Below are 24,169 nucleotides of genomic sequence, written 5' to 3' on the forward strand. Positions count from 1 at the left end.
TGTAAATTCTACACTTTCAACTTATGCAGCAGTGAATTAGAAGTGACCCTCTGTCTTCAAACTGAACTTTCCACCAAGAGAGAAACCTACAAATCCTCAGGCCTGCAATCAACGAGAACTTGACTTCCAAGAGAATTCAACAGGTTTACTGTGGGCCTCAAAACCCTACCCCACTTGAAAACCACTTACACCTTTTCTTCTCAATCTGTCTCTTCGCGTGTGTGGTGCTTATGTGCGAGTGAATGAGTGAGTGGATGCGGTTGTGACAAATTCGGGATAAGGCATATTGCTGAATAAATAATTAATCTCCTGTTTTAAACTTACAAGAACACCTGTTGCTGTTGCGTCATTTGACAAATAAAACACAAAGGGGTTAAACCCTAATAACAGAAAACATTGACTGCGGTCAGGTGGGAGTTGAACAGTGGGAACTACCCACACCACTCCCGCCTCCTAGAGCTGCCAGCCAGTCACAGGGTACTGCAGAGGTCTCAGACCCAGGCCCAGAGCGGGAACCCCAGATGCAAATTGAGTGAAGCGGGGTCACCGGGGCAAGTCCAGAAGGTCCTGGCGAGGGGGGTGGGGCATGGTCACACAGTCGAGGGGTAGGGGACCCAAGGGGAAAACTTGTTCCCAGCAGGGGTCCTCCATGGACCACAAATTGCCCACGGAGGAAGGACCACCCCCAAGCCCCACAGGGATGGTGCCTCGTGTTACAAGGCATCCTCACCACACGGCAGAGGGAGCCCCCCCTACCGCTGGTGAGATCCCAGTGGCAGTGAGAGGAAGCCATTAATTGGCTGTTAATAAGTCAGGTAAAGGCCTCAGTTGGCCTCTGGACGGGAAGGCCGTCGTTGGCCTATTCCGCCCCTGGGAAGATCGCTTGGCCATTGGGGCCTCCAACTCCCTGCCCCACCACCACCCTTGCAATGCTCGATGCCCACCCCACCCCACTCGCCTCCAACCCCATCTCAGGGGGCCACACAAATTCCCAGCCTATATCACTGCTTGTGACCTAAACTGGTAGGTCATATAATGAAGCAGCAAGATCTGGACAATATTCAGGCTTGGGTTGATAAGTGGTAAGTAACATTTGAGCCACACAAGTGCCAGGCAATGACCATCTCAAACAAGAGAGAATCTAACCATCTCGCCTTGACATTCAATGGCATTGCCATCGCTGAATCCCCCACCATCAACATCCTGAGAGTTGCCATTGACTAGAGACTTAACTGGACCAGCCACATCAATACTTTGGCTACAAGAGCAGGTCAGAGGCTAGGAATTCTGTGACAAGTAAATCACCGCCTAACTCCCCAAAGCCTGTCCACCATCTACAAGGGACAAGTCAGGAGTGTGATGGAATACTCCTCACTTGCCTGGATGAGGGTATAGCTCCAACAATACATAAGAAGCACAACACCATCCAGGACAAAGCAGCCCGCTTGATTGGCACCCCATCCACCACCTTCAACATTCGTTCCCTCCACCACCGATGCACAGCAGCAACAGTATGTACCATCTACAAGGTGCACTGCTGAAACATGTCAAGGCTCCTTTGACAACACCTTCCAAACCCACAACCTCTATCACCTAGAACAAGAAGGGCAGCAGATGCATGGGAACGCCACCACCTGCAAGTTCCCCTCCAAGTTACACACCATCATGACTTGGAAATATATCACTGTCACTGGATCAAATATCTGGAACTATCCCCATAACAGCACTGCGGGTGCACCTACTCACATGGACGGCAGAGGTTCAAGAAGGTGGCTCACCACCACCACCTTCTCAAGGGCAATTAGGGATGGGCAATAAATGCTGGTCTTGGCAGTGATGCTCACATCCCATGAACAAATAAAAACAAATTGTTAAACCCTTCCATATTAACCCATATACAGCATAAATAAGGATGCAAGTTTCAGTTCAAAAGGGATTCAGTTTTCTTATGGAAGTTGTGGACTATACATAAACATGTGCACAAGTGTTGAGAAAGAGCCCAGACTGTAACACCTCATTGTGAAAATGCCTGACAGTTTAAGCACTTTATTTGAACTCCCATATTCTTCATGGAATTTAACTCCAGTTACGGTGGGTTAAAAAGGCATGATTTGGGTAATTTAGTTTAGAAATGGTTTAATTATCAGGCAAAGTAGGTCAAGGAAAGGGTATCATCAAAATGGACATCCCTTTGGGAGAAAATCTTTTTAAACTGCTAATGTGTATTTGTCGGCTGTTGTGTATAAACCATTCACAGTGACATGTCTGCTTAGAGCTGGAGTTGAGAATGCCTGTGTACAATGAGTTGCTGTAGGCAACATTTGAAATATTACTTAAGCTAAATGCAGAGCACTTCCCTTCTCCCAAGTTAGTGCAATGGAGACAAGCATCAGCCCAGATTGCGTGCAGGCCATTTGCTTCTCAACATAACAGTATTTTGCAATATGTACTTTGAAAGGATCGCCTGAGAACTGCTCACATGATCCCCAAGGCACCAAAACAATTGAAAGCAAGACTCGTCGAAGGACCGCCTTAGCTCAGCTAGTTTAGTTTCGCTCTCTTTAACACATTTGGTAAGAGAATTAAATAAAATCCAGGGTGAAACTTAGTCATCCTGAAATTCTGCAAGCTTTTTCAAAATCATCCCCCTTCCCTGTGTATATGGAGAGCAAAGTCACCTGGTAAATATAAAGGAAAGTCTAGCCTTTACCTAACACTAATGAGACTCAGAAACTTTTCAAAGTGTTTCACGTATCACAAATTACTGCTGAATTTCAGTAGTTGCTGTTATTTAGTCAAGTAGTGTTTTGTGCACAGCAGGATTCTACAAACAGCAATGAGATGAATGACCAGTTAGTCCATTTTTGGCAGTGCCTGTTGAAATATGAATTTTGGCCACAACACCATGCACAATTGTGCATGGAATCTTTAACATTCACCTGGACCATCAGAAGAGGCAGATGAGACCTCACATCTCATCCAAATACTGCATTGAAAAATCAAGTTCTCAAGTTCTTGATGACTGAGGGGCTGAATGGCCTATTCCTGTTCCTATGTTCCACTGCAGTCCTAGTGCTGATGGTCCTCCCACAATGGTCTTAGGTGGGGAAAATCCAGATTATTGGCTCAGCTACAATAGAAGAATGGTGTTATATGTCCAAGCCAGAATGGTGCATGATGGAGAGGAATTTGGAGATTATGTTGTTTCCATGATCTTACTGTTCTTGCCCTTCGCAATAATTGAAGTGGCTGAGTTGGGAGGGGCTGCTGAAGTAAACTTGATACGCAGCAACGGTGCACTGATAGAGGAGGACGTAGATATTGAGTTGAGTGGCAGAAGCACAGGCAAAACAAATTGCTCCCAGAAGAAGTTTCATGGGGCAGAGAGTTATGATGAGAGGTGAAGATTGTTTAAAATTGAATAGAAATGTTAAAAAAAAGTATTTCCCTTCTAAAAGTTTTGTTCACAGTATATATATTTTACTTCCAATATATCATGCAGCACTTTTTGCAACAAGTGTATTTTAGTGATACCTTTCCATTATTTTTTTCTTTTCAATCCTCCTATAACAATGTGGATAATGCAGAATGGAAGACGATCACATACCTAAGGACCTTCTGTATGGTGAGATAGCCAGGGCCAGGCGACCAGTGGGGTGTCCAAAGCTCCACTTCAAGGATGCTTGCAAGCGTGATATGGAGGCTCTAAATGTCGAACAACGCACCTGAGAGTCACTAGCTGGCAAAAGAGGGAAATGGCGACACATCCTGTGGACTGGTGTGCACTACCATGATGACCAGTGGTTACAGCAGCTTGGCAACAGGCAACACCATCAACGACAACAACTCAGCATCACTTGGCAGCTTCATGTGCGGCACTTGTGGCAGAACCTGCCTGTTAGGGATTGGCCTGCACAGCCATCAGCAAAGGTACACCAAGAGAGGACACCCCACCTAAATGGATTGTTTGATGTATGTCCATCATCATTCGTAGATGGAAGGTTGGCAACCAATGTAAGTATATCAGTCTGTGTATAACATTTCCATTGAGATCAGCCAGAATTAGAAGGAAAATTGTTTTGATGCACAGGTAACACCTTTTATAATACAGTTGGGTTTTCAGAATGGAGGAGGAAAATAAGTGATGGACAATGGAGACCATTGGCTTAATCGAAGAGAGTGAGAATGGTTTTCTCTGCTACGATCTATCCTACAAGCAGCAACAAATCCTCTTGTTACCATTACCCAATAAGATTACGCCATCTAGTGCTGCTTGTTGGCAACATTATCTGCAGACATGGAGTCAACTTTCACTTGTATGCTGAAGGTACTCAGCTCTACCTCATCTCTTGATCCCTACCAGCACCACCAGCCCCCCCAGCCCACCTACCGCACCCCCCGCCCCCGCACCCACCCCCCCCCCCAAACACCACACACCAGTTTTGAATGAACTGAAATTTCTTCCAGCTAAACATTGGGGAGATTGAAATCATCATCTTTGCCCCCGCCACAAATTCTGTTCTCTTGTTACATCCCCCTCCCTAGCTTTTTCAGGCTGCAACCTCAGCATGCTAATCAACACAGCTGAGTTTCTGACCTGCTATTGCTCCATCATGAAGACGATCTACTTCCACTTCTGTAACATTGTCCACTACCATCCTACCTCAGGCCACTTATTCTGTTTGTCCCTTCCAGGCTCCACCTTTCCAATGCATTCCTGTCCAGCCTCCCATCCTTCATCATCTGTAAAATGTAGGTAATCCAGAATAATGCTGCCCACATCCTATCCTGATCCAAGTTCTGCTAGCCTATCACCTTAATTATCGTGAACCTACATAATTCCCAGTTCCACAATATCTCAAATTTAAAATTCTCATCCTTGCATTTAATTCTCTTCATGGCCTCATCCCCACCCTGAACTATGCAAATCTTCCAGTTTTACTGTCTCTAAGCTCTCCATTCCTCGGAATCTGACCTCTTATGCATCCCCCATTTCTTTGCCGCACCATTGGCGGCCATGCCTGCACCTCCCTCTTCTTTAAGATTCTCCTTAAAACCCATGTCTTTGACTATGCTCTTTGACAAACCTCCTAATAGTTCCTTATTTGGCTCGGTGACAATTTTTGGACTCTACCTGTGTGCAACACCTTAGGATATTTTGCTATGTTAAAGGCACTACATTAATGGATATTGTTGCTGCAGTAGGTGATCCAGCCCAGCAGCAAATCCAAAGAGGCAAGCTTAAAAACCAGCCAAGGCACATTCAGATGTCTTGCCTCTCAGAGTGAAGCTAAACATTAGGGCTACTGCAATAGAAATCCTTCTTGAAGAGTAGCACAAAATGGGTGATAATGAATCGGCAACCCATTTTGCACTCCTTCCAAAAAGAAAATGCCTATTCTGAAACAGTGTTCTCTGGTTCTGGATGCTCCAGCCAAGGAAGTGGCCTCTCAGCATCTACCCTGTCAAGGCCTCTAACAATTTTATATGTTTTCATTACAGATAAGGGACAGAGTGTAAATCAGCTGCTGATTCATATCTCCTGTCACCTGAGACAAAATTAGAGCCTAATATTCAATTCCACTTGGTGCTACAACTCTTTAAAACTTTGTAAAAAGGTGACATATAAGTCAGTATGGTAAGTGCATTCTATGTAATTCTAGGTAAAATAGCTATCTTCCTATAGGCCGCCTGGATACTTACAGGTAATCTCCAATGATTAAAGAAATATCCGTCTCACCTATAAACTAATGGCGTTCTGTAACACGTACATGCTTGTGATCAGTAAAACTACATAGAAGCTATAATTTGTTTGATTGTTCTATAAAGGAGTAAATTCAGTTGAATCAGATTCCAGGTTTTAGTTAACCAGCTCAGTGCAAACTGTTTATCTGAATAAAAGTTATGTGTAAAACTGCAGAACTTCAGTTTATTGTTCCATCAGGCTGTTTGCTAATGTAACTTGGCTAAACGGCATTCAGTGTGCACAGAAGTGATGCATCACCTCTTTGTCAACGGACTGAATAAACACAGGTATTTGAAGCTTCTTAAAATGGTCAAAGTAAAAACAAAGTGGCAATCTTATCATCAGGCTTCCTTTTTCTGACTCTGCTATGCCTCAATAATCTCAGTCTATCAGATACATATATAAATATATGTTCAGGGGTATATGGTTTTTCAGCGCCCTCTGCTGATAATTTAATAAGCAACAGTCTTAAAGAAGTAGAGGTTCTGCAAAACAAGTAAAATTTTTCAATAACATTGTTATTCTTCTCTCCACCCCAATAATTGATTACCTTCATACCACATCTTCCCAGTACAAACAAGCATTTCCTCTTCCTCTGCCAATCTTTGCTTTCTGGGCTGCTAGGAAGAATGAGAGAGCATCCTAAGGTATGTAAGTCACCCTTAGATATTCTCATCCTTTCTCTCTCCCTTTGGGGACAGGAGTCACTTTCATTGGACAAGGATTAGAAACCTATATGCCAGTCCATTGCCAGAGTTTCTACATACAATCACCTGTTGAGAGACAAATAAGCATCCTGCATAGGAGCATTGATATAGCAGCTTGTCTTTTATTTGTTCACGGGATGTGAGCATCGCTGGCTGGGCCAGCATTTATTGCCCATCCCTAATTGCCCTTGAGAAGGTGATGGTGAGCCTTTTCCTTAAACCGCTGCAGTCCTTGGAGTGTAGGTACACCAACAGTGCTGTTAGGAAGGGAATTATCTGCTGTTGCAGATGAGCGCTAGAAGGGATGTGGCCATGTTAGCAGTTCTTGCACATTTTATGGATATATTTCTATGGGTTCAAGAATATTAGTCTGAATTTATTTTCCAAAAATGTACCTTATTAATAAAATTTCTAAAGGTACAATTCAAGTTTTTGGCAGCCTTCAAGTACATTCAAGTACATAAAGTGTATTACAGATGAATTTGGGGTGCTTCACTCCACTGACAATGCATTCATATTTCAATTATGTTAAACACACAGCCTGAGGGATTTTTTCACTGGTTCCAGCCCCTCGGTGTAATATGCTTGGAAGGCCCAAACTGTGGGCTTTACCCATAATGGACTAGATTTTACTCAAGGTTAAGGTGATCACATGCCTTCTGGTTAAACCCAATATAGCTGACTGTGAGCTGCAGCTACCAATGGAAATCCCTTACAATAGGCACTTGATTGACTTCATCCTTATTGCCATGCCAGCCTTTTGCACTTTTACATTAACCAGATGGATTGATAGAATCAGGTATTCATACCATTCATAGAAAACACTTAGAAGTTACAACATGGAAACAGGTCATTCAGCCCAACCAGTCCATGTCTGCATTTACACTCCTTACAAGCAAATAGATCGAATCATGTTTATCCATCCTGTTTCCAAATTTCTTCCTTTGCATTTTCTTTCATCTACTTATCCAATCTAGTTTTAAATGTTGACATAGTTTCTGCCCTAACCATTAATCCTAGAAGTGAGTCCACAGCCTCACAATTCTTTGTATGAAGGAGTTTTTCCTGCCCAACAACCCCCACCCACCCCGCTTTAAATCTCTTATATATATTCCTGGATATTAAAAAGGGTGGGTTGCATAGGCAAGGCGCAAAGTTTCAGATTAGAAACATGGTCCGGCTATCCCTGCTTGCTGTGAACTTTAAACTCTTCTGCCATTGACATGCTCCCTGCCCTAATGTTAACCTGATTGACAGACTTAGCTCCCAGATGGGTGGGGAGGACTCTGGAACAGGGTGCAATCCTGGTATAATACTGGGGTGAGGGCAGGAGTTCTGATACCTGCGGGGGAGTCCGATCCAGGGGAGGGAAGAGGAGGGAAGAGGAGGAGTTAGATCCCCAACCCAGTGTGGGTGTCCGATCCCAGGAGAGGTCCAATCCCGGGGGTCTTTGTATGGGGGTGTCTGATGGGGGGGGGGGGTGGAATCTTAGGGTACTGGGGGGAAGCATTCCTGCTTCTCCTGGCCCACAAGCAGTGCCATAAAGGCATTTAACCTCCCCAAAGCTGCTTTCACCTCCCTTTTGCTGCTGGGTCTCCCGCAGCCTTGGAAAGCCCACCAGCCACTGTAAAATCTGCAAAGCAAGTTAAATCAGAGGCTGCCATCCTCATTAAAATATTTAAATTAACAATCCACCTCCTGGGAGTGGGTTGCCTGCCCGTTTTTGGCTGTTAAAATTCAGCCCACTGTATTTCTTCTGTTGTGTGAATCTGTTTTTCTCTCTCCCTTTCCCCTTTAACAATGGACGACATTAGGTCGCATTTTCTGTTTTCTTGATGATGAGCTCAGTTCTGCTTTATTAATGGTAGTTGTTCAAGTTCTTCTTCTTTCTCAGGTCTTCCCTTAACTTATCGTAACCTTCCATAGTTTTCTTGTCCTCCACAGTATTCCTTATTCCCCCAGCATACTCCAGATTGATCCTAATGGCATTTTAGCCAGTTTTGGAGCACGGAATCCTTGTGGGAAATTATTTCAAAAAATGGGAAATCTGCTGATGATTGGGAATTCCAAAACTCCTTGATATATTTTGTGGTCCAGATACTTTTATTGTAACTCACATGAATAACAAAAAGGTTGGATGACTGGTATTCTTCTTAAGGAGTGTCTACATCAGTTTTACCAAAGCATGGCATTGTAAAGAAGAAATGTTGCTCTGATTGTTAATAATTGTGGGTTCAAGTTAAGTAAAGTGCCTGGGGTTCAATGCTATTGGCCCAGACTTTCTGGAGACTTGCAGCATCCACAATGTAGGGTTCAACTTGCACCATTAAAGTCCAAGGAGACAATGGCGTAATTGTGTTGTGGCTTTATTTATGCCACGGCAAAATTTACTGTGCCATTTTTACTGCTCCATCATTTCCCTTGCCGAGACAGTGAATTATAATTAATGCCGCTCCCAATTAAAATCAATGCCGATTGCGATTTTGCTGAACGAACGCTACTTTTGACACTGCTGCTACTTAATCTGTTAAATAATTGCGCTGATGTGTTCAGTACGTTTGGTAAAAATGCAGTTTGGCAAGTATATAGAAGGCACTGCTTAACCTTTGCATGCAAAGTTTTACTTTAAAGTAGGACAGATCTTGAGTTATACTCCCATTGAACTTGAATCAGTTTGAACAAGCCTTTTTTGTCACTTTTTAATGGATTTTCAGATATTCAAGCAGCTTAAAGCGCGTTGAAACGCAGTCCTGATGTGTACAAGGTCTGGCTCCCTGGAATAAATCTCTTTGGCTGTTGATCTACACGACTGTCCAAATGCTGGATTTGCTGCCAAGGCAAACATTTTATCCTGATTAATTTGAGCATGTGCTTTTTCAGAGTCAGGCAGAACTCCTTCCATTATACCATTATCTTTTTCTGAACAAACTGCAGTAACTTGACAAGTCCATTGAACAAGTTCATCAGATCTTTTGAGATCCCTTTTGAGTTGGAGCATGTCAAGCCCAAATTAATCAAACCATTACGTTTTTCAGCTCCCACAGTGGCAGCTTCATTTATTACTCTCTGTCTAAAATAGATACAGACCCCTGATACCAAAGTGAAGATGGTGGTCTCCATTTTCTCACAGATACAAGTTCGATGTACTGCCCGCTATGGCATCTTCTAATTAGAAATGCAGTAAAATTTGGAGTGAGTTATCAAAGTCATGCTAGACAACAACATTTACAGTGTACATCATTGACCTTGGCCTGGCAGGAAAATCTGGGCCAATGTTTTACCGCCACGCATAACATTTGTTCCAGTCAAATGATACTGAGGTGATTTATGCTTGGAAAGCGCACTACAAGAAATGTGTTGTCCAAATTCATCCCACCAGCAGAGAGCAGCTACATATGACAGAGTTAAAGGTCGAAAGCAGGCACTAACAGCTTACTTTGAAGCAGCAAGCCTATTTGACTATAGGTAACAATAGAACCAAATTTGTATATGTGTATATTACATTATATATTTATATATACATAAAATTCTTGTAAAAATTAAAAGTTAGGGCAGGTTCAACAGTCAGATGTAAAAACAAGAAATGCTGGAAATACTCAGCAGGTCTGGCAGCATCTGTGGAGAGAGAAGCAGAGTTAACGTTTCAGGTCAGTGACCCTTCATCAAGGTTCTGATGAAGGGTCACTGACCTGAAACGTTAACTCTGCTTCTCTCTCCACAGATGCTGCCAGACCTGCTGAGTATTTCCAGCACTTTCTTGTTTTTATTTCAGATTTCCAGCATCTGCAGTTTTTTCCTTTAATTTCAATGTTCAGATGGTTGACTGCTGCCAGTGCATTGAGCTTTGTTCTTGATATTCTGGCTCATTTAAAGTGGACATTATGAAGCTGCAGAAACTGAAAGGAGAGAATAAAATCCTCACAGGAAGTGGCATAGGAAGAAATATAATCCAGTTAGTAGGGAAGTCTTATAACAGCTGTCATGAGAGAACCATCCCCAGAGATAGAGAGGGAGAATTCCAGGAATTTCTAATATAATTTAATATAATTTCTAATAAGCTCCTTTCTGAATACAAGTTCAAAATTCACTTTTAATTTATAACCCACTACTGACTACTGCATGGTTTTCAAAGGATAGGCCTTTAACAATGTCTTTTCTTCTTTTTCTTTGTAAGCACCTTGTCACTAATATTGCAATAGGAGTAAGAGTCATCTGGCCAGTAAATAATGACAAGTAATCCTGGGGGATAAAATCAATAGCCACAAAAACTGAGGATGAGGATCATTTTGCGAGACTCCCAATACAGGCGGCACGCAAATTTCAATTTTGGGCCTCCTGCTGAGGCGGGCAGCCACACTAACTGCATAGTTGAATGGCTGCAAGCCTCAGCAGGGGATCCAAAATTGTGAGAGGCTAGCACAGGTTCAAGCTAGCCTGCACTGTTTAAAGTCAACTAGCACCTCTTAAAGGGGAAGTGCAGTGTGGCTGCAGCAGGTGCTGGAAGTCATTCTGCAACTGATTCTGACCTGGGAAAGACAGAAAAATGGCACAACATGGGAGAAAGCAGGCTCCAAAATTTTCCAATGCTGTACTGGAGACCTTGGTCAAGGTGATGCAGAGGAGGAGAGATGTGTCATATCCAAAGGGAGCCAGGAGGCCCTCCAGACAAACTCTCAGATGGCAGTGGGATGTGATAGCTATGGCTGTCAATGCCAGGAGTTTCGTCCTGAGCTACTGGATGCAGTACCACAAAAACGTCAATGACTTCACAAGAATGGTCAAGGTCAGCAAATGCATCTTCCAAGGCCTTTTCCTACCAACTGTGCCACGAGCTTCAGACACTGCTCAATTCACCACACCCCCATCTCTCACCTACCAGCAATTTCCTTCAATCAGGACTCATGCCGAACATTCACAGCTTCACTTCACCCTCGCACCCTTAACACATTTGCACATACTACCAGCTATTCAACTATAACAGCCACATCACCCAAACAGATTGCAAGACACCCACTGACACCTTTCCTTTTCTTGCAGGACAAGGTGGCACACAAAAGGGAGCAGGTGCTAGTGGGCAGATGATAGGCACGGCTGCATGTCCTTAACCAGATGGAGGAGAGGGTACTTTCCATCATTGGAGTGGCTATAACTGAGACCTTGGCCAGCAGCAGAACTGAAACCATCAAAGATGACTGTATCCTTATACCTAGACTTCCTTCTCACATCCCACTTCACCCTCATCGCATAATCTCCTCGGATTTCCAAGCTGCAGATGCTGTAAGCATACGAACATACTGATCAGGAGCAGGAGTAGGCCACTTGACCCCTCGAGCCTGCTCTGCCATTCAATACGTTCATGGCTGAACTGATTACTCCACATTACCACCTACCACTCAATAACCTTTCATCCCCTTGCTTATCAAGAATCTGTCTAGCTCTGCCTTAAAAATATTCAAAGACTCTGCTTCCACCACCTTTTGAGGAAGAGAGTTCCAAAGACTCACGAGCCTCTGACAGAAACATTTTCTCTGTCTTAAATGGGCGACCCTTTATTTTTAAACAGTGACCCCAGTTCTAGATTCTCCCACAAGGGGAAATATCCTTTCCACATACACTCTGTCAAGGCCGTTTAGGATCTTATATGTTTCAATCAAGTTGCCTCTTACTCATCTAAATTCCAGCGGATACAAGTCTAGCCAGTCCTCATATGATAGTCTGCCCATTCCAGGTATCAATCTAGTAAACCTTCTCTGAGCCGCTTCCAACGCAATTACATCCTTCCTTAAATAAGGAGACCACTACTGTACACAGTACTCCAGATGTGGTCTCACCAATGCCCTGTATAGCTGAAGCATAACCTCACTACTTTTGTATTCAATTTCCCTCGCGATAAACGATACATTCTATTAGCTTTCCTAATTACATGCTGTACCCACTTACTTAACCTAGCTATATCTCTTTGTAGCCTCCTTATGTCCTCTTCACAACCTACTTTCCTACCTATCATTGTGTCATCAGCAAATTTAGCAACCATACCTTCGGTCCCTTCATCTAAGTCATTTATATAATTTGTAAAAAGCTGAGGCCCCTGCACAGATCCCTGTGGCACACCACTTGTTACATCTTGCCAACCAGAAAATGACCCATTTATGCCTACTTTCTGCTTCCTGTTAGCTAGCCAATCTTCTAACAATGCCAATATGTTTCCCCCCCCCACCATGAGCTTTTATTTTTTGCAATAACCTTTGATGTGGCACCTTATCAAATGCCTTCTGGAAATCAAAGTACCAGTTTCCCTTTAACCACAGCACATGTAACTCCCTCAAAGAACTCCAATAAATTGGTTAAACATGATTTCCCTTTCACAAAACTATGTTGACTCTGCCTGATTACCTTCAATTTTACTAAGTGCCCTGTTATAACATCTTTAATAATAGCTTCTAACATTTTCCCTAAGACAGATGTTAAGCTAACTGGCATGTAGTTTCCTGCTTTCCGTCTCCCTCCTTTTTTGAATAAATGAATGAATAACATTCATTATTTTCAAGTCTAGCGGAACCTTCCCTGATTCTAGGGAATTTTGGAAAATTAAAACTAATGCATAAACTATCTCACTAGCCACTTCTTTTGGCACCCTAGGATGAAGTCCATCAGGACCGGGGACTTGTCAGGCTGCAGCTCCAACAATTTGTTCAGTCCCACTTCCCCGGTGATTTTAATTTTCTTGAGTTCCTCCCTGCCTTCCATTTTCTGACTTACAGCTAATACTGGGATGTTACTTGTATCCTCAGTAGTGAAGACCGATGGAAAATACCTGTTCAGTTCATCTGCCATCTCCTTATTATCCATTATTAATTCCCCAGACTCTCTTTCTATATGACCAACGCTCACTTTGTTAACTCTTTTCTTTTTTAAATATCTATAGAAACTCTTACTATCTGTCTTTATATTTCTAGCTAGCTTTCTCTCATACTCTAATTTTACCTTCCTTATCAATCTTTTAGTCAATCTTTGTTGTTTTTAATACTCTGTCCAATCTTCTGACCTGCCACCCTCTTTGCACAGTTATATGCTTTTTCTTTAAGTTTGATACTACCTTTAACTGTTTTACTTAACCACGGATGGTGGGTCCTTCCCTAGGAATTTTTCTTTCTCGTTAAAATATATCTATTCTGTGTATTCTGAAATATCCCCTGAAATGTCTGCCACTGCATCTCTATTGACCTATCCTTTAACCTAATTTGTCACTTTATTTTAGCTAGCTCTGCTTTCATGACCTCATAATTGCCCTTATTTGAGTTTAAAATACTGGTCTAGGACCCACTCTTCTCTTCCTCAAACTAAATGTAAAATTCGATCATATTATGATTGCTGCTACCGAGGGACGCCTTAACTATGAGGTCATTAATAATCCTATCCTGTTGCACAATACCTGGTCTCGTATAGCCTGCTCTCTGGTTGGCTCCAGAACATACTGTTCCAAGAAATTATCCCAAAAACATTCTATGTACTCCTCATCTAGGCTACCTCTGTCCATCTGATTTTTCCAGTCTATATGTAGGTTAAAATCTTCCAGGATTATCAACATATATTTCTGACAAGCTGCCATTATTTCTTCCTTTATATCCCATCCTATAGTGTGGTTAACGTTAGGTGGCCTGTACACCACTCCCACAAGTGACTATTTGCCTTTATGATTTCTCATCTCTACCCAAACTGCTTCTACATTCTGGTTTCCTGAACTTAGGTCATCCCTCTATATTGCGCTAATACCATCATTAATTAACAGAGCCACCCCTCCACCTTTTCCAAGCTTCCTGTACTTCCTAAATGCCATGTACCCTTCAATATCCAGGTCCCAATCCATGTCATCCTGCAGCCATGACTCTGTAATGGCTATTAGATCGTACTTATTTATTTCAATTTGCGCTCCCAGTTCATCTGTTTTGTTTCAAATGCTACGTACAGTCAGATACAGAGCCTTTAGCTTTGTCCTTTTATTATTTTTGTAACCTCTAGCCTTATCTGTTGATTTAATCTTAGACATGTTTTCCCTGGATCGCACTGGCATCCAGGAGCTCCCACATGATGCAGCTATGACACATCACCTGTCTTGCCATCCTTAATGTGTTTCAATTAACTACTTAATTATTTTATTCAATTACTTATTTTATTTTCCTTCTTTATATATTTTATTAAGCTTACCAATAGTTCCTTTACTATTTTAAACGTTAGGATTAGAATAGACCTTAATCACTTACCAGATACTCATCAAACAGGTAACTTCTTCACCAACCAATCACCTATCAGCTTGCCTATGATGTCACACTTGATTTTCTTTGAACGGGCTGGTTCCACTGAACTGCATAGGATGGAGGATAGGATAACCTCTCCCCACTCTCCGCATTCTTTTCAATGAAGCCTCTCCCCACTCTCCGCATTCTTTTCAATGAAGCCTCTCCCCGCTCTCCGCTTTCTTTTCAAATAAGCCTCTCCTTGCTCTCCGCACTCTTTTCAATGAAGCCTCTCCCTGTACTCCACACTCTTTTCAATGAAGCCTCTCCCCGCTCTCCGCTTTCTTTTCAATGAGGCCTCTCACTGCTCTCCACGCTCTTATTGAAGTGAAGCCTCTCCCTCCTCTCGGTGTTCTTATTGAAGTGAAGCCTCTTCCTGCTCTCCGAACTCTTTTTGAAATGAAGCCTCTCTCTACAGTCCGCTCCCTATTTGAAATGAAGCCTCTCCCCGCTCTCTGCGCTCTTTTTGAAATGAAGCCTCTCCCTGCTCTCGGCGCTCTGTTTGAAGTGAAGCCTGTCCCTGCTCTCTGCACTCTCCGTGTTCTTTTTAAAATGAAGCCTCTCCCCGCTCTCTGCACTCTTTTTAAAATGAAGCCTCTCCCCGCTCGCTGCACTCTTTTTGAAATGAAGCTTCTCCCCGCTCTCTGTGCTCTTTTTGAAATGCAGCCTCTCCCTGCTCTCGGTGCTCTGTTTGAAGTGAAGCCTGTCCCTGCTCTCTGCACTCTCCGCGTTCTTTTTAAAGTGAAGCCTCTCCCCGCTCTCTGTGCTCTGTTTGAAGTGAAGCCTCTCCCCGCTCTCTGTGCTCTGTTTGAAGTGAAGCCTCTCCCCGCTCTCGCCGCTCTGTTTGAAGTGAAGCCTGTCCCTGCTCTCTGCACTCCCCGCGTTCTTTTTAAAGTGAAGCCTCTCCCCGCTCTCTGTGCTCTGTTTGAAGTGAAGCCTCTCCCCGCTCTCGGCGCTCTGTTTGAAGTGAAGCCTCTCCCCGCTCTCGGCGCTCTGTTTGAAGTAAAGCCTGTCCCTGCTCTCTGCACTCCCCGCGTTCTTTTTAAAGTGAAGCCTCTCCCCGCTCTCTGTGCTCTTTCTGAAATGAAGCATGCACCTCTTACTTTCTCCTGCATTCCCCTCACCACAACTTTACCCTTGTGCCTTTCTCCTTTCAGATACACAGGAATTGCAAACTGGCCAAGCAGAGGTGGAGGGGAAAGAACTGGAAGAGCAGGAAGAAAGTGATGAAGAATAAACACCGTCACTCATTCTCACACTAGCAGACACCTGTCTAGATATTGACACTACGGGTATTTTCGGGGATAGTTAGAGGTGGGATCTGCATGTGGTGAGACACCGGGTATGAGTGGCCTGTAGCCGGGGCAGAGGAGAAGGGTAGCACAGGTGCCAGCTTGCCAGAAGGTGAGATCGCACACTAGTTCTGCTGCAGAGATGAGGACTTCAATGGGGCAGCCTACAGAAGAAAGTTAATGGGTATGAGCCATGAAATGCTTGGTGCATTGGGAAGTCGGCCAGAAAGCCTATGGTCATTGCCAAGGAACATGGAGGAGTCCGGCACCAACTTGGCACAGGACTTGGAACCCATCCTTTCCAGCACTGCAAGTGGTGGCCATTTCCGTTAGCAAACTGGCAGACCCAAGCATGATGTGGCGTCTGATGGTCAACGTCTCAGTTTCCATTGCAACACAAGCAGAAGCATCCAAAGCTGGATGCTGCAATGGAAGCTCAGACTTCAGACCTGCAAGGTGAGCTTACTGCTATGCAAGCTCAGACTGCTCTCATGCAAGCAGAGCTTTGGTGCCATACATGCTCATGCTGCTGTAGATACCAGTGTTCAAAGAGGCTTCCAGGGTGTCACAGCAGTCCAGCAATCTGTCCTCCAAATGATTACCAGGATTGCTGATGTGCACAGCCCCCGCGCTCCCCCCCCCCACTCCGCCCACACCATCAGCTCCCCGCGGAAGTGATAGTTACTATGAAGCACAAACCTACTGTCCTCTCAAGATGAGAGTGTTTGTTCTCCCACTACTACCACTCCGCCAGTGATCGAGTCATAGAATCATAGAGTTATACAGCACAGAAACAGGCTCTTTGGCCCATCATGACTGTGCTGGCCATCAAGCACCTAACTATTCTAATCCCATTTTCCAGCACTTGGCCCATAGCTTTGTATCCTATGGCATTTCAAGTGCTCAATACTTCTTAAGTGTTGTGAAGGTTCCTATCTCTACCACCCCCTCAGGCAGTGCATTCCAGATTCCAACCACCCTCTGGGTGAAAAAACTTTTCCTCAAATCCCCTCAAAACCTCCTGCCCATTACCTTTACCTTACCTGTTGGTAAGGAAATAGAAAGTGAAACTATGTTGATCCTGCTGTTGGTTGTCAGCCATCCAGCACAGATTGCTGCTGTCTATGCCGAGATGGTGCAGTTCGTAGCTGGGCCCAGAGCTGCTCAAGGTCATCCTCCAAGGCCACCTGCAGTCTCCTCCACTAAAAGTCAGCAGCCTTCTGCCAGATAGGCTGCAGCCACTGGGGTAACACTCTGTAGGAGCACTAGGGCAGGCAAAGGCACATGGAAGATAGGATTAGTTGATGTTTGTATGCAATATGGCATGCTTTGATTTCGAGATTTGGGTTGGAATGTTTATTTTGTGTTGGCTTTTATTTTTGCATTGTGCCCAAGAGAACGCTGTGATGATCATTGACAGAGGGAAGGTAACGTCTGGGACTATTAGTGAATGGGGAATTCCGGCTGCATTTACTGGTATCGTAGTTAGATGAGTTGTTCACAGACAGCAGGGATCCTGCAGAGTAGTCCAGGAGGCAGAAGCATTGTTTCAGCATACCAGTGGTCTGCTCTATCACACTTTGTGTGGCAACATAACTTTCATTGTATGCATGCTGCACAAGTGTGCATGTGTTGTGCACCGCAAGTCATCAGGCATGTCATCAGTGGATAATCGTGTCGCCCATTTGCCACCCTTTTTTTTGTTGTAGTCACTCAAATGCAGATGGTTTAGCAGACTGCTGCAGAATGAAAGCATCATGACTGCTGTCAGGATACTGGGCATTGACCTGCATGAGTCGCTGCATATGCTCACACACCAGCTGGACGTTGAGGGAGTGGAATCCCTTTCGGTTGTGGTACATCTCAGAGTTGACATGCAGCACCTGCAAAGCAACATTCATGCCATCAATGGCACTCTGCACCATGGGGAAGCCGACAATCCTCATAAAGAACCATGCTCGCTCTGCCTGCTGCTCTCTGGCAAGATAAAATGAAATGCATTCAGTTCTCTTTGAATGGAGAGCATCAGTGACCACCACCCCCCAACGCCTTACACAACAATGGATAGCAAACTGGAAAATATTGCAAATATCTCCGACTCCAGCTTGGAAGGAGCGAAGTACATGAAAGTTCATTGCCACAATCACCAGCACAGCCGCTGGATTGCTGTGCTCACCCTGCCTTGAAGCTGCTGTTGTAGCTGCAGCAGGTGGCAAATTTCAATCCTTACTGAAGCACAGAAACCTGACACACTGTTCCTCACTGAGGTTCAGGTCGGAAAATTTCTCCCTGAACACCCTGGGTGCATATGGCCTCCTACTGAGATCTCCTCCGCCTCTCTCTTTCAGTAGCTAGTCTCTGAATTTTCCCAGTCATAGTTTATTCCAAGGAGATGCCTACCACTCCACCTGGCTCCAGGGGCAACTGGTTTGTGCAGAACTTTGAAGTCAGGACCAAGTCTTAGCACGTGCCACACCACTCTCTGTGAACGTCAGCAACTTTAAAGAACTCTAGAATGCACCAAACACTTGTACAATTGTAGCAACATCCCATAGAAATCAATTGGCAACTAACCTTAAAATAGTTGATGACTCATTTAAGTAGCATTGATTGGGTGTCCTTCCTGCTGCTGAATATGTGTGTTCAACTATCCGTGATTAAGAGAAGACTCTAGCCAGAGCTCGAACTCCAAAATGGTGGTGCTCGCTCCAAATTCGCGTAACTTGCTAATTGCCATCATGATCTGCTTCCTCTGCATACTTCTGGAGGACGCTAACACCTTTACCAATATGGCATCTGGCACTATTTGTACAAGACATGCGTGTGCATTGCAGATGCCATTTTGGGCCTCGAAGGGCACTTGTAGCACACAAAAATCAGGCACTGCACACCAAATTTTACCCACTTTTCTACCAGTCTTACTGACCGGCTTGCTATTTTCTACTTTAAATTAAGAACCAGAGAAGAGCTACCCCTAATATCCCATTCAGAAGTTATAGTGAATTTGAAACTTATAGTCAGATTACAAGATGTAAGAGGCAGACAAGTAGAATAGCTGTGTCCTCCATAGGGATGTGAACACTATCACCAAACTAGCTATTTTCATTGTATAATTCCAACTGCAGAAGCAGTACTTGGAGATTTTGGAGTTGTGGCATGTTTGAGATATTATTATATTTCTCATTGGCAAGATATCAGAAGAATTTTACTGCATTTACTGAATGTGTTTTTACTTTTGAGAAATACTCAGGGGAAGGAAATAGAAAGTGAAGCTATGTTGTTGCAAGAAAAATCTAATCGCGATGCTTTGATATAAGTAATAACCTAACCGTGTTCCGTCAGCTGTTCATTGCAGGCTTTGACTATCATTCACATCCTTCATCCCTCCCCCCATATGACCAAAAATGTATGACCGATCACTGGCCACGCTGACATATGGGACTTCCATTGCTTTGCAGCAGTCAAAGTCGTCCAGCATGGGCATAATTTATCTGCTGTGGAACTGCTTTTTGTTAGAGTTGAGGGATGTGGGGAATCCATGCTTTGTGAATGAAAGGAAACAATGCATTTAATTTTGCACAATTATTGGCCTGACATTTAATGACTAAATATAGGCCGTAGTCTGTTATTGTTGCACAATAAATAATTATCTAACCAATTAAATTTGCAATGGCTCCTGAATGGCTGATTACAAAAGTAAAAATGTTTTTCCACTGATAACACCACATACATCTTTGTTCAAGACTGCATTTGGCTTTGTTCATCAATGGACTATCAATAGGCGCTTTATGCTCCACTGCTTGTGTGGGGGCAGGGCAAATGGTCACTGGATAATTATAGAATAAGTACAAGTCCAAAGAACACTAAAACTTCAATTATTGCTTAAGTGTATCAGGAAAGCCTTGAGGTAAAACAGACAGGTTGTTTATCCAACTGGGCCATCTCAGGCTCCATTGCACAGTAGAAATTGAGGTTTAGCATTAGAGTGTGGTAAACAAGGCTGCAGAACAAATAAATTGTTGAACAAACTCTTATTTTAAGATGCTGTCCCTTATCAAGGTCAGCCATCTTCTTAAAACAGGGCACCTGCTATTTGTTGTACCAATAATGGAGTGAAATAGGAAGTCACTTTTTATTGCTGCTTCTTCTTAATGAGGAAAAGACAGTGAAAATACTGCTTAAAAGGTGTTACAATTACATTTTTAATTCTCATTTACACGACAGTAATTCTTGAAACAAAACTCTTGGGACTGGAAATCCAATGGCGAGGGGTTATTTTGCAATACAGAATAGACAGCTAAGCATCCCATTAGGCATGTGGGGAGAGACACTCATTACAAATTGGAAGTATGGCGCTGCCGTGTTGGATCAGGCTGCTCCGTAGGCTTCCAGGGTACATGCCAGAACTATTTAAATTGCGGATTAAAATATTTAAACAAGGGTCCAATGCTTGTTTCACCACTCTTTTATGATATTGACCTGCCTCAGCTCCTGTCTGGTAATGTGTTAAACTTGCTCAGCAATTCATAGTGCTAACAGACAGGAAGGACCCTTCAGCAGTGCTATTTAAAGGGCTCACCCACTACTTACAGGTTAGTTGTTGGTTTGTGAGAAGAGATTGCTAGTCAACATCGGCTATTTTTTGGCCTATGAAGAAGCTTTTGCTGTGGCTGGACAGTTTTTTTCTGCCTTCAAAACAGTTTTACTGCAGTCATGGGTGGTCAGGTAGCGTTTCCTTTGGGGCTGGAGGATAAGGGGGAGCAGCAAGGAAGACAGGAGAGAACAGGTGCCGTCCACAGAAAAAGGAGGAGAAAGGAGGCAGGAGGTCATACCCACAGCAGATTTTTAGGGAGCACTTCTCCTACCTGAACTTCACTGAGGAGCATAGTACATGTGTTGTGTTATTGCTTTCTCACCAATAATGTATCAAACAATCTTAGACTGTATGATAAGTTGAATGAAGGGTTCTTTATTGCAAAGTAACAGATTTACAAGAGAGCTCTATAATACACGTGCTGACTGGAGATTAACACTACTCTAACTGCTCTATCGCATGCTGGTTGACATCATTTCTTGTGATGATGCATACTATACTCAAGCAGTTAAAGTGATATCACAACATCCCCCTGTCCTTAAACGGAAATGTCACAAATTATAAACTATACACATAATGAAACAGGATAGTCGTGAACAACAATTACACATGTAATGACTCTTATGCCCATTAATCAAGTGTCTCTAGAATGTACAGGTGATCTATTAACTCGACCTGATCTTGTAACTGTAGTTTTGTTGGGAACCAGAATTGTCAGCTCTTTTCTGTTGACTTGTATGTGTGTACTGACAATCATACTGCGCTTGAGCGTTATACATGTTTGAGCATGGCGACCTGACCTGAACACGACAGGACCTGACAACATGTGTCAGGTCGCTCTTCCGGGTCCGGCATTCGGGCTCGGGCCGAGTCAGACACAGTAACAGGTGACAGGGAGAGCGAGGTGGCAGCTGGGTAAGTGAGTCCTATATATTTGGGCAGCGACTGAACCTGAGACACTACACCTGTAGTGTCTCCCACCCGCCCTCCTCCTCTAACCAAAAAAAAAGGACTCGGTGGTGTGCAGATAAGGTAAGGCTTTTTCTATTTTTTTTTTGTGTGATTGGTGAAAACTTTTCGTTCCTTTTTCGTTTATCTAAGTTAAGACTAACTTAAGCTTAAGATTGAAAATGGCAGGAGATCTCAGATCCGTGTTATGCTCCTCTTGCTCAATGTGGGAGCTCAGGGACACGGTTGATGTCCCTGACTCCTTCACGTGCTGGAGGTGTGTCCAGCTGCAGCTCTTGTTATACCGCATGATGTCTCTGGAGCTGCGGATGGACTCACTTTGGAGCATCCGCGATGCTGAGGAGGTCGTGGATAGCATGTTTAGCGAATTGGTCACACCGCAGATTAGGATTGCTGAGGGTGAAAGGGAATGGGTGACCAAAAGGCAGAGAAAGAGCAGGAAGGCAGCGCAGGTGTCCCCTGCGGTCATCTCCCTCCAAAACAGGTATACCGTTTTGGATACTGTTGAGGGAGATGGCTCACCAGGGGAAGGCAGCAGTAGCCAGGTTCATGGCACCGTGGCTGGCTCTGCTGTTCAGAAGGGCGGGAAAAAGAGTGGAAGGGCTATAGTCATCGGGGATTCGATTGTAAGGGGAGTAGATAGGCGGTTCTGTGGTCGAAAACGAGACTCCCGAATGGTATGTTGCCTCCCAGGTGCACGGGTCAGGGATGTCTCAGATCGGCTGCAGAACATTCTGAAAGGGGAGGGTGAACAGCCAGTTGTCGTTGTGCACATAGGCACCAATGATATAGGTAAAAAAAGGGATGAGGTCCTACATGCAGAATTTAGGGAGTTAGGAGCGAAGTTAAAAAGTAGGACCTCAGAGGTAGTAATCTCAGGATTGCTACCAGTGCCACGTGATAGTCAGAGTAGAAATGAAAGAATAGTCAGGATGAATGCGTGGCTTGAGAGATGGTGCAGGAGGGAGGGGTTCAGATTTTTGGGACATTGGGACTGGTTCTGGGGGAGGTGGGACTATTACAAATTGGACGGTCTACACCTGGGCCGGACTGGAACCAATGTCCTTGGGGGTGCTTTTGCTAACGCTGTTGGGGAGGGTTTAAACTAATGTGACAGGGGGATGGGAACCAAATGAGGAGGTCAGTGGACAGTAAGGAGGTAGTAACTAAAGCCTGTAAGGAACTAGATAATGAAGTCAGCGTGACTAAGGGAAAGAGTAGACAGGGAGCAGATGATGAACGCAAAGGGACTGGTGGTCTGAGGTGCATTTGTTTTAATGCAAGAACTGTAGTAGTAGGTAAGGCAGATGAACTTAGGGCCTGGATTAGTACCTGGGAGTATGATGTTATTGCTATTACTGAGACTTGGTTGAGGGAAGGGCATGATTGGCAACTAAATATCCCAGGATAACGATGTTTCCGGCGGGATAGAGAGGGAGGTAAAAGGGGTGGAGGAGTTGCAGTACTGGTCAAAGAGGATATCACAGCTGTGCTGAAGGAGGGCACTATGGTGGACTCGAGCAGTGAGGCAATATGGGCAGAACTCAGAAATAGGAAGGGTGCGGTAACAATGTTGGGGCTGTACTACAGGCCTCCCAACAGCGAGCGTGAGATAGAGGTACAAATATGTAAACAGATTATGGAAAGATGTAGGAGCAACAGGGTGGTGGTGATAGGAGATTTTAATTTTCCCAACATTGACTGGGATTCACTTAGTGTTAGAGGTCCAGATGGAGCAGAATTTGTAAGGAGCATCCAGGAGTGTTTTCTAGAGCAGTATGTAAATAGTCCAACTCGGGAAGGGGCCATACTGGACCTGGTGTTGGGGAATGAGCCCGGCCAGGTGGTTGAAGTTTCAGTAGGGGACTACTTTGGGAATAGTGATCACAATTCCGTAAGTTTTAGAATACTCATGGACAAAGACGAGAGTGGTTCCAAAGGAAGAGTGCTAAATTGGGGGAAGGCCAACTATACCAAAATTCGGCAGGAGCTGGGGAATGTAGATTGGGAGCAGCTGTTTGAAGGTAAATCCACATTTGATATGTGGGAGGCTTTTAAAGAGAGGTTGATTAGTGTGCAGGAGAGACATGTTCCTGTGAAAATGAGGGATAGAAATGGCAAGATTAGGGAACCATGGATGACAGGTGAAATTGTGAGACTAGCTAAGAGGAAAAAGGAAGCATACATAAGGTCTAGGAGGCTGAAGAAAGATGAAGCTTTGAAAGAATATCGGGAATGTAGGACCAATCTGAAACGAGGAATTAAAAGGGCTAAAAGGGGTCATGAAATATCTTTAGCAAACAGGGTTAAGGAAAATCCCAAAGCCTTTTATTCATATAGAAGGAGCAAGAGGGTAGCTAGAGAAAGGATTGGCCCACTCAAGGACAAAGGAGGAAAGTTATGCGTGGAGTCAGAGAAAATGGGTGAGATTCTAAATAAGTACTTTGCATCGGTATTCACCGAGGAGAGGGACATGACGGATGTTGAGGTTAGGGACAGATGTTTGATTACTCTAGGTCAAGTTGGCATAAGGAGGGAGGAAGTGTTGGGTATTCTAAAAGGCATTA

The sequence above is a fragment of the Heterodontus francisci genome, chromosome 8, assembly GCF_036365525.1.
Source record: "Heterodontus francisci isolate sHetFra1 chromosome 8, sHetFra1.hap1, whole genome shotgun sequence".
Classification (NCBI taxonomy): domain Eukaryota; kingdom Metazoa; phylum Chordata; class Chondrichthyes; order Heterodontiformes; family Heterodontidae; genus Heterodontus; species Heterodontus francisci.